This window comes from Bombus impatiens, unplaced genomic scaffold (genome assembly GCF_000188095.3).
Source record: "Bombus impatiens unplaced genomic scaffold, BIMP_2.2 scf_0235, whole genome shotgun sequence".
Lineage (NCBI taxonomy): Eukaryota > Metazoa > Arthropoda > Insecta > Hymenoptera > Apidae > Bombus > Bombus impatiens.
Genome location: NT_176654.1, coordinates 1,321,801 through 1,333,648, shown reverse-complemented (window position 1 = coordinate 1,333,648; position 11,848 = coordinate 1,321,801).

The window sequence follows — 11,848 nt, the reverse complement described above, 5'->3', positions numbered from 1 at the left end:
TTAAATCCTAATGATAATCCGACATATATATATATATTTATATAATGAATAAATAGACACGTATTTTTGAATATAGGTTTATCAGATGTGAACGATCCATTGCATCGTAGTTGTATCTTATCTTATCCGGAGAGTGCTCCCACCCGCCTTCGAATTCCAGGCAAACATCCGCGTTCCTGGCGAGCGTTTTCACGTTTCCGTTTCGACCGCCAACCTAGTAATTTATAAATTGCCCTTTGTAGCGGTCAACGTTAAGTCGGACAATAGAGGCACGCGGAAGTGGAGGAAGATCGGTATTTTCGGAGGTGGTTGAAGCGTGCAGGAAAGAAGAGTCTCGGAAAACGGATGTGCGGAAGATTGGGCTCGATTATGGACTCTCGTCGAGAGAAAGAGAGAGAGAGAGAGAGAGAGGGAGAGAGAGAGAGAGAGAGAGACAATGGACATCCTTCTGTGGTTTGGTGCACGGGTTCTACCGTTGGGTAAAGCGTGACAGACGGTAGCGTGCTGGCAGCGACTGTAGAACGGCATAGGCCGGTCGAAGAAAGTCTTTCACCGTGTACGAGTGTACTCGACAGGGGGGAGTACGAGGAGAAGGAGCAGCAGCGGATAGTGGTGGAACAGGGCAAAGAGGAACGACGAGGGAGGAGAACGATGTTATACTACGTTGTTACGTTGGTATACTTGGTCGTCGGTACCAGGCAGCGATGTTCCACTTACACGGCACACTTAGCAACCCGCCTCGGTTCAGGATCCTGAAGAGTGGGTCTATTCCACGGCTCCGACCGCGTCATGTACTACTCGGTCGTGTATACGACGGCTGTTCCGACGTGAAATTCCTGATAGAGCAGCGCCGAGCGTCGATACTTCCTTAGGAAATGAATTTCCACTTAAACCGCTGACAAATTCAGATTCCAAACGATTATTAGTATGGATAAATCGTATTGCGTAGCAGTAACGAGGATCGTAACTTTGGCAATGTATGGTGGAAAATTAGAGGAGCTAATGTGCGACAAGTAACAAAAGTTGAGTAAATAAATCTCATGTGTTTGCGAAATTATTTTATTGTTAAGAAAAACAAACTTTTTGTTCGTGTAATTCGTAATATACATCTTTGTAATACTTTGTAATACTTTTCTAATCGCTTGCACAAAAATGACGAGAGCATATTCCGAGAGAAATGATTTCGTTATAAACTAAACGTAATCTAACGAACTAGTTCTCACAGGTTGAAGGTTCTAGGGCAACGGAGTGTTTCGATACGTGAAACGCGCCAGATAATTAACATAACAATTGCGTGTCGCGGAATGACGGCAACGCGTTCCTGCTCCAGTGTTTGCCTTTCAGTACTGGCGTCTTTCGAAATAATTTACATACCTACATCGACGTAATAAATATATAGGAAAGTATATGGAAATTAACAATGACTATGCAACAATAGTTGGATAAACTTGCGCGAAAACAGAGAGAAAGAATGAAATTTTCATTCATTGTTGCCTACCTAACCTGTAACGACAGGTACCTGGAATGTATTTGTCTCGAGTGTCAGGCATTCGCAGTCGTAGGAAGGTAGCGAATCGTACGAAATTTGATATAAAGGCTGAGGCTAAACGATCGATTCAAGTGACGATCAAGTCGATACCTTTTCTAGCCATTGTAATAGCGACGTGGCCACGATAACATCGCGAATCGTTCGAGCCATGCGATTCGATTCGGTTCGGCCGATTCGTAATCAGCGACGAGATCGAGGCGGCGCGCCAACGTCCGTGTCTCGAAGATCACGCAGCAACTGGGCCAAGTCGAAATTTCCTCCACTTCTCGAACTTGCGTTCAAATTCGAGCGTTCGCTGGTTTGGTGCGAGGGATAGAAGACCGGTGGCGTCTGCGGGTGTCGTTGTCCTCGCGATTCTGCGGAGAACACGATCGACGCGATGGCGGCATGAAACAGCAAGATGTTCCGAATTCCCGTTGAGAAATCGAAATTACGTCGAATCCGCTCGTTTCAAGTTCGACACGCTTTCCACCATTTAAAGAAAGTTTCGTCGCGCAAAATTCTGCGTCACTCGCGAAATCCTCGAAATTGCACTTGCAAGCACGGTCGTCGATGTCTCTGGTACTGTTTCATCGAGAACGAGGGAGATTGAGGAGGTACTTGCTCGTTTACTATGCTACTCTATTATGGTAGAGTGCCAGTTTTTATTTTTAAACGACAATTTTATTATTATTTGTTCTTCCAATTACACAACATATGCAAACGAATAATTGAAACTGCACCGAAGCGTTGTTCGACGAACTGAACTCTCGATTCGCCGGTTCTTCTTTACATGTGCAGTACGTTTACGTTACTTTTACTTTTTGTTATAGTTGGCGTTGTAAACGGCTAAATATCAACGGTAACTTTGTAGAATTGGAACTCTTTCCAAATGAAATTTCTTTTCTCGTAAGACGTTATTACGTAACATTGGGTGTCGTTGCGCGTGAATTCGGTATTTTTCAATTTTTCTCGTAAATTTGACCAAACTTTGAAAAATAATTCCCTCCCAGTAATAATTATTAGTATAAAGCGGTTAGGTAAAATTAAGCACGATGTAGAAACAGAATTTTTACATCTACGAAATTTGGATATTTTGGATATTTTGAGGAATAAACATAGTAACTTGTTTCGCCAATAGTCGCGATAAATAGACTGCTAATTAGGATTTATCTCGATGCTCTAATTGCGTACTCTCCACCTGTACAAACACGTCGTTGAGATATTGTTCTCCATTCTAATTACATATACATCTGTTGTTCGTCTACGTAAATGTTATAGATATGTACTTGTACAGGCTGTTGGAAAATGGTTTGTCACGAACATCGAAAGGTAGCCGGCGAGTTGATCTTGACATTGAAGAAAGATGGACATTTTCGAATACACGTCGTATATCTTTTAACACGTTTGATTGGAACGCGGTTGAGGCTAGAAAAAATACGTAAAACGCGAAGAACTGGATAAAATGTATCGTCTAATGGCGGTGAAAGTTTAAAATCTAAAAATAAATGCGCGATATGTTTGGATGGAAAATAGACAGTTGTCCCGGCGGTTGCTGACGAACCGATTGCGCGGCTGTGGGGCCGCGGGGCAGGAAAAAGAATTTCGTAAATGGACGAATAATTAAAGGCGATTCGAATCATGTGAGTGGTATGGTTCACACAATTACGTGTTCTGAGCTGCTTCTCAATGGACGATGGTGGGTATGCTTTGTAGACAAGAAGACGAGCACCTTACACACGCGTACACACTGTACACGCATAGACCCGCGTCATACTTGCAACTTGTGACTCCGTAATAGGATTCTCCATTCCCGTGGTAAAGTTCCCATCGTCTGGTCTATCGTTCTTCGGTCTTTTCAACGCAACCTCAGCCGGAGATCGTGTCAAAAGATTCGCGACACATTAGGTCGCAGTCCGACGAAAATAAGAAAACAAAACGATTCAAAGAATACGCTTCTCGTTTCGCTTCTTTCTTCGACTCGATTCGCGCTCCATACAATTTCGTTCTCTTTTCTTTTCTTTTCTTTCGCTTCGTAGGGTGGCACTTATTCGTATTACTTATTCGTATTATTCGTATTACTTATTATAAATAAGCGTCAACTATTCGATTCTCTCTGGATAAAACATCTTATAATCAAATAACTTTGATGTCGTTAGATTTTTACTTACAAGTGATAAGAAAAACATTGGAACGCTAAATACACAGACGATAAAACCTAAGCTTTAGGTAAGCTTTTTTAAGGCGATTAAAGCAGAAAAAAAATCTGGTCACCACTGTACGTCTGTATCGGTCTAGATAACGAGCATCTTACTATACCCTGAAGCTTAAATGCGGAACACTTGTCGATCTATCAAAGAAAGCAGAACACAACGAGTAGTACGTAAAGCATAGAAAGCCTTTCACCATTAAGATACTATCGGCAAAATAAGCGTGTACATAGGAGGTGCTAAAGAAGTAAGTTCACAAAGGTGAAGGAAGATTTTTTGAAACCAGGCGGCAATTGTTTCCTCGGAAGGAGGTTTGACTTTCCGTGATTATTCTCGACCCACGTGGCAGGCCGTGGCCTGTTAACTTGTTCCGTCATCGTTTAAAAATCTCGATCGTTAGCGTACGAGTAGCGTCAGTCGGTGATTAAGGGGCCATTAAGCGTTACCTGTCGCCCTGTTGAAGTTTGCGGCAAATAAGCCGCGCTGCCAAATAAAGCTCGCTTTACGCAATGTTAGCTTCGTGTTATCCGTTCAGACTCGGAATGGAAACGAGAAGATATCGCTGTACCGTTGAAGAAACGAGGAAATTCTACGAAAAGGATTTTTCGAAAGCCATATACGATTTTCGTGTTGGTTTTTCGATAGAAGCGAGAGAATCCACGGTACAGCGGAGAGAACAGCTAGACCTAGCGATCTTTAACGCGTATCTAAATATATTAGATAAACCGACTAACGAGTTGCACTCGGAAGCTATCTTTAATCGACCCTTATAAAATTATATAAGTTTTATATAAGTAATTGTATAATTACATTACAATTATACAATAGTATAATTATATTTATATATATTTTTTCCTGCGATCGATAGGTTTACCGAGACGAATCGTTTATTATTTAAGCTGTACAACGTCGATCGTGTATTTGGATAATGAAATTGAAAGACTGGCACAGAGAGTGGAATCATCCGAACGGTAGTATTTAATCGGGTAGAGGAATTTTTGCTCGAATGGAACCGTGTGGATGATACAAGCGAACCTCGGTGTTAATATATTGGCTATTGAGGCTGCTAGTTGGGAATGCTTTTGAAAACGAGGAAGAAATGGCGCAGTAAGACACGGAGAAATACAGTTAAGAATTCGTCGCACGTGGAATCGCTATATCTAGCTGTTCTTGCCCTTATCTGATGCTCCATTTAAATAAGAATTCCTAATTACCATTGTACACTCCCTTCCAGTCACGATTTACGATTTGCCGTCGAACCATGTACACGTGGAATGACAACGATCGTAGCTTGTCATCGGCGTTAAGGGCACCTGCCATCGTTCTTTTTGCTTCGGCACCACTATCTTTCTCCTTTCTCCTATCGGTTCTAGCGGTACCGTCATTACATTAGCATATTTTTAATGCGCGCGCAACCACTAAATTGTAGCATATTATATATACATATATATATATATATATATATGTATAGAAGCCAACAATCAACGATCGATCAACGGATAGATTGAAAACCTTGATTGGTCCGGGCTAACGAGGTAAGTGCTTATGGACTAACGTTACTCGTAATTCAGATTCGATGGTAGTCCTTGCATTTGCTCGGTATCGTAGAACGAAGCCAATATACAAAGTATAAAGTATGGAAAGAAAATCTCCGCGTAAATTTCAGTCATATTCATAAAAAAAGATGGTTAAAAAATTAATCGCAGTCTAGTTATTACATAGTTACACGTTACATAGTTACATAGTTAATATTAACAATTCGGTTGTTTGATAATTATCGGTTAAATTAAATAATTATTATATTATTAAATTAAAGTAAATAATTATCGATTCTCGTAGCTTTCTACGTTATTTCTCTCTAAGCCTGTATAGATACGATAGATGTAAAGATTCCTATTTGGTGCATTTGGAGCATTTTGCATGAAAGTTTCAAGATTAAACATAAATAGAGAATATTTCGATAGAACGAGTGAAATGTAAGATTGTTAAGATCGTTGAATTAAAATTTTAACGAAACTAACGATTTTTAAATATTTACAACATTCCTTCCTCGTTGTTTATAACTTGTAGCTTAAAACCAAGTAATTTTTAGAACGTGTATTTGTTAAGACTTCCTACTTACATACATGTACATTATATGCTCTAAAAGTTTTCGACCTTCTTTTCAAAACACTCTATATATTTCGCTTTCTCCTAGATGTTCTGAAAGACAAGTATCTTGGCAAAAGCGTAATCCTTTGTATACATGTAGAAATAGAAAGAATATCTCGTCGACTCCAATACCATCGAGTAAATTGATCGATAAAGTACAAACGTATACGACAAATTCATAAAGAATCTATCTATTTGGAATAATCGATTGACAACGACGAACGTTCGATTAGACGAACTTTGAAATAAAATATCGAATAAATACCGAAACGTTGTTAAACAAACGTCATTTCCGGCAAAAAGAAAGAAACGGAAGAGATCGATTGTTATGCTATGGCCTTTCAAAGTAACAATCTGGCTGGTGTGGCCGCTGTAACGTCCCGTTCTCACATCTTAATGATCGATGAGACTAATCGTTGTACCGCGTGATTTACGACGTTTGTCGCGAACGCGATATACATGCATACATATACGTAAGTATATTCATATATTGGAAAAATTGACCTTTCCTTTCTGGTTGTAGCACGACAAACAAGTACTCCACGTTTCATCCGTATCTAATTATTTTACCATAATATTTCTTAATATATAATATAATACTTCTTTGCGTATTTTTCTTATAAGAAATGTTGCGATAGATGCGAGGATTCGAATGAAAAAATGGTAATGCACGAAATTCATCAAATTTCATAGAATAATAGACGTCGATTGTAGCCGAGCGACTGTTGATTTTTCACACAGATTTCATTAAAATTGATATTCTTCTGGTATCGTGTATGAATACCAAGTGGCATTTGTTTTCATTGTCTCATTTTTTTTTTTTTTTTTCGAGAATGGATACATTTCGTACCCGTACGTGGTATTAATGATACTTGTATCGCGTTTCCGTAGATTTCACCGTTAGTATCGTTATAATGATTCCGCACAGTAGTTTCCGCACAACGACGTACGATCTGTATATCGATCGAATGCGAATCCGAAAGTGTATTCCGTTTCAGTGCGTGCGATATTAGAGAGACGATCGATCGGTTGCTGTGTTTTTCGAAGATTTAAACGTGTACGAAAAATGTAAGCTGTTGGTTAGATTTTACCTTAACGATATCGCTATTTTACGTTACGATAACGTAAATTCCAGCGTAATTGTATTTAGACACGCAGCAATAGATTGAAATGCATTAATGTAGTAATAATGTAATTGTAATTTAATTTCGCTAGCTAGCTTTCGAAATATAATGTTGCTGTTCGATCGAGCGTAAACCGAAATACCGAATACCGAATACCCATAAATATGTTTTACTTGTCGCGGTTTATTTTGGAAAAATGACATTTGAAAGAGAAAATGGTATTCCACGTTCGACCATTCTCCTCCGTTATTACAGATTATTCGATTTTGCTCGATGAAAGTTTTTCCTATCTTGCGTCGTTTCAGAGCAGTAGCTTGTCCTAAGTACGCGAGACCCACTCTATATTGCAAGGAAGAAGTGCGTTTTTCTTTAATTTTTCAGATCACTGAATGGAATCAAGTGGAAGTAAGTAGACCAGTGTTTACGAACGATACGATACGATACATGGTATGATACGTATTTATCGGTCAGGTCTGAACCGATCCGCCACTTTGGTATACTATGTTTCAACATATTCGTTTTAAATATTAACGAGATCCAAGTAATAAAATAAAGCAAATGAATTATCAGTAGTATTACCACTACTATGTATATTTGTTTACATGTAATACATTATTTCCTGCGAAATAATCACGGTCTTGGAATCGTTATTAACACGAGTTTCCCAAGAGTATTCGCAACGTAAACAATAGAACATCGGGTTCGAAAGTTCAGAATGAATTTTCTTTATTGAAATACCAATATATATCTAATTATTTAAAAAAAACGTTACATATATATATATATATATATATATATACATAAATAATAGAATTAACATTTACGAGATACAGCGAGTTTTATATCCGAGTAATTCTATCGACAAAAGGAAATAGTTGACCTACCTATTTCGCCATGTTTACCTTGCCTGTATATTACTTGCGTCTTTATAAACAGAGCTCGCGATATCTAACTAACGATGGCTGGAAAAATGCGCAGAGTAAGGCAGCACGATGATAAAACGTCTGCAGTCTTGTGTTGTGTTTGGATGCAACCAGGTCATTTTGTACTTCTCTGGTGGAAGCACGCACAGATACAGTTTGTTTCGGAAGAAACTCGCCATAACTCGGAAACAAGGTCGAACAGGGCACACGTTTATACGAACTTGTTTTATTATTTCCGTGTACGGAATTTACCACCGAAGCGGTCGGATCAACCAAAATGTTGGCATATCTACCGTATCTGCTACGAGCGGCACTATCTGTTATTATTTGATACAAAACACAGCGGTGTGGTGGCTGTTTTGCGCAATAATATTGTATTTACCTGCTACGTAAATGTAATAACGAGATGTGATATACGTAATATATGTCAATGTAACGTACTTTGAATATTTTACACGTTTTACCTTCAAATATATCATTAGAATTCCTTACAAATTACGATTGCTTGCAAATATATTAGTGATTTATTAAATCTAATAGATGTTGTACGTCGTTCGTATATTGTCGATACGAATTAACTAAAGCGTCCACATGGTTGCATGTATATCGATGGCAGTGTAGTACGTAGTCGACCGTTTAGTACGTAGAATTTTGTATAGATCGTAATTTCGTTAGAAAATGAAAAATGAGAGTCACCGAAGACCAAAGTGACAGAGCGATTTTGTAATGGATCGACGCCACTCGTAGATCGTCGCGTCTCTTTCGGGCTTCGTCCGATCGTTCCTCGTCCTCGGTGTTCGCAGGCTGTTCTTGCACGCGGCAAAACAACCTCGAACGCGGCTAATGGGCCGAGCTGACGTCGCGGCTCGCTTAGCGATCAAGTTCGATTTCTCTTGGCATCGTAGCTACCGCGTGTGCAGCACGCGCGGTGAAAACTATATGGGGTGCCGTCGAAAATTCCCATCGAACATTATCGTCGTTCAGTTCGATACGCGAACGAAGAACCACCTTCCGCGAGTTGGTAGCTACTAGCCGACGGTGCGGTGTGACGATGATCGATCTCGATACGATTTGAACTATATTCATCGAACCTCGTCGCCGGTGGAGGCGAAACCTTTCTTTCGTTCGCTCGTGACACGATTATCGGATTATCGTCATAATACCGGATTTTTCATTTTCACGTTGATTAAGATTTGAAGAAGTCGAAAGAAATTTCTTTTTCACGTCTGTCCTGAAGAGGCAAACCGAGATACGTTCGCTCATGGAGCTCGAAACAAAGCGCAACGTATTAACCGCAACGATCGATGTACGAATTTTAATGTAATTAAATGTACGAATTTACGGATCTCGCATAAATTCGTATAAATCGCTTTGTTTTTATTACGATTGCCAACCTAACCCCAATCGTTCATTTCCTTTCAATGGATCTCTTAATTAGAGGATCTTAATTAGAGTTGTTTCAGATTCTAACAACGATGTTTATATAAATACGTATTACGCAAATTTCGTGTTGCATTAGTTTCTAATTTTCCGAGGAAAAGACGTTTCTCTAACGATAATTTCTCCTACTTTAAAAACGTTTTGGATGTATTCGAAAAAGTCATTTCGCATCGCGCCTGCAAGTATATAACCCGTATTACGCGATCTATTTCAACCGCAGTGAAAGTGCCACACTTTGTAGCATGGTTGTTTTCAAAGATCGTGACTTTGACTAAAATTTACTCGGTTGCATAATTGTACTATCAGCATAATTATACGATCGAATTACGGGTCAACTGTTGGTTCGCATCGTTATACATGATTTAAAAGTGGGGAAAGTAGCTGTTACTAGAAGGGCGGAGATATATCTTCGATAGAACTCTTCGTCCATATTATTTTATAAATTCCTCGGAAGTGAAACTATGAGTTAGCAGGATATTTAAATAATGTCATCAAATTAAATAAGGCAGCCGTCGAACGAGAAAATTTCTCGTAGTTGGCGTAATGCCGGCGTTAGGTTCGATGTAACCATATCATTGCACGTTTAACTTTATTACTATAATCTGTACGATAACTGTACCGTTGGTACTGTTACTACTATTTCAGTATATCTAGCGCGTCTATTGCCATCGTTATCGAGCCTGCTATTCGAATAATCCACAAAATCAAGGATCACTCGACGTTGACACTTTGTTAACATTTCGTCTTTGTTTGCGCGTTTTGCAATCGCGAATTCTCCAACGATCATCCAACGATCATTCGTTGGTTACGACGAATAAATCCGGCTGATTGAAAACGCGATCTATCGACACGCGCTTACGTAGAGTCGATCGGTTCTTTTGCCAGTGTTGCACCAGGAAGAGAAGGTACACTGTGCTTGGAGCACATCGTAGAAAGCACCGATTGCGTTGGTGGCTCTCTCTCTCTCTCTTCCTCTCTGCCTCTGCCTACTTCAATGTACAGATACGCCAGCACGAAAGCGATCGAATAGCTTGATCGCAAATCAAACGAAACAACAGCTCGGAAGAGATAGCGATTTCAAACCTTTAATATATAATAGCGGTGCATTTAAATTTGTACGTAGACTGTTGAAAAGGGATAATTTAGGAAACAAGATACTGCGCTTCGTAACTACAAAAGCAATCTGGGAGTTTCCATTCTTACAGAGGTATCGGACGCGAGTCTAGAGTAAAATTTTATTTTCCAAGAAGATGATTCGTAAATCTATTTCAAATATCTACAGGAAATGACATTGAAAAAATGAAAAGAGTCAAGTGCGACGCATACTCTTGAAAAGAGTCAAGTGCGCTGAAATACTCTGAAATACTCTGGTTTCTAAAACAGAGTTCTACGCGCAACAGCACACAATTCAGTCTACGCTAGTAAATAAAAACAAAATGCTTCGCACGTGCACTCGACAAATTTCTTACCCATCGTTGTTCTCTCGACGACAAATACACCTCTTTACAAATATTTTATTTCACACTTTCGACCGTATATCAACATATAAAATTATCCTCGATCGGTTTCGAAATTTCGTGAAAGTATTCCAACGCTTACCACGGAAGATTTTTATGAATATGATTGTACGCGTTATACGAAACGTTTAGAAGTTTCGTTAGCGCTGCAACGAGACGCGACCATCGTAATTGCGGTGATAAAATTAAAAAGTTATTGCGAAAATGTATAGAGAAGTTACAGGACGTTTATTACGAACATACGCCGAGCGAAACATTAGTATAGAACATAAATAACGGTCTTGAACGTACAACTGATGGTGGCAAAGATGGTCTCGCTAAATATCCTGGTTTATTGATATAACGAATAATCGACTGTTCAAATAGTTTGGCGAATAGCTTGCGAAGTGTATGCTTCCGATAAATATCTTGTAACTTCTATATATATGTTTGTGCGCGTGCGCGTATATCTTGAGATGCGTTTCGAAACTAATATAATCGCGAGAGACTGTCCTATCTCGTTATAACGCTAACGAGATTTCGAAATGTTTCGCAGAATATCCGTATACGTACGTAAAAAGTTTGTAGGGACGCTGGAATACTTTTCCGAGCCATTGTAATCTTTACCTGTGACAAGCTAACCGCTTTATGCAATATTTACCGTACGTATTCAGCGCCGAAGAAAAGAAAAGAAGAGAAAAAACTACGTATTTAAGGAGCATAAATAACAACAATTCTGCTGGCGCACGTGTGCTGTGTGCAATGACGTTCGCGAGAGAGCACCGCGTGTGCGCGTGTAAGTCTATGGAAGTATGAAACGGAGCTCGAGTGGAGCGCGCCGTGCCGCTGCGTCGTTCTCTGCTTCTCTCGTGCTCGTCGTGTTCCTCGTGCTCGTCGTGCTCTCCTCGTGCTCCTCGTGCTAGTGGGACCTTGTTTCATGACCCACATAAAGCAAGGCCGTTAACACTACTCGCGG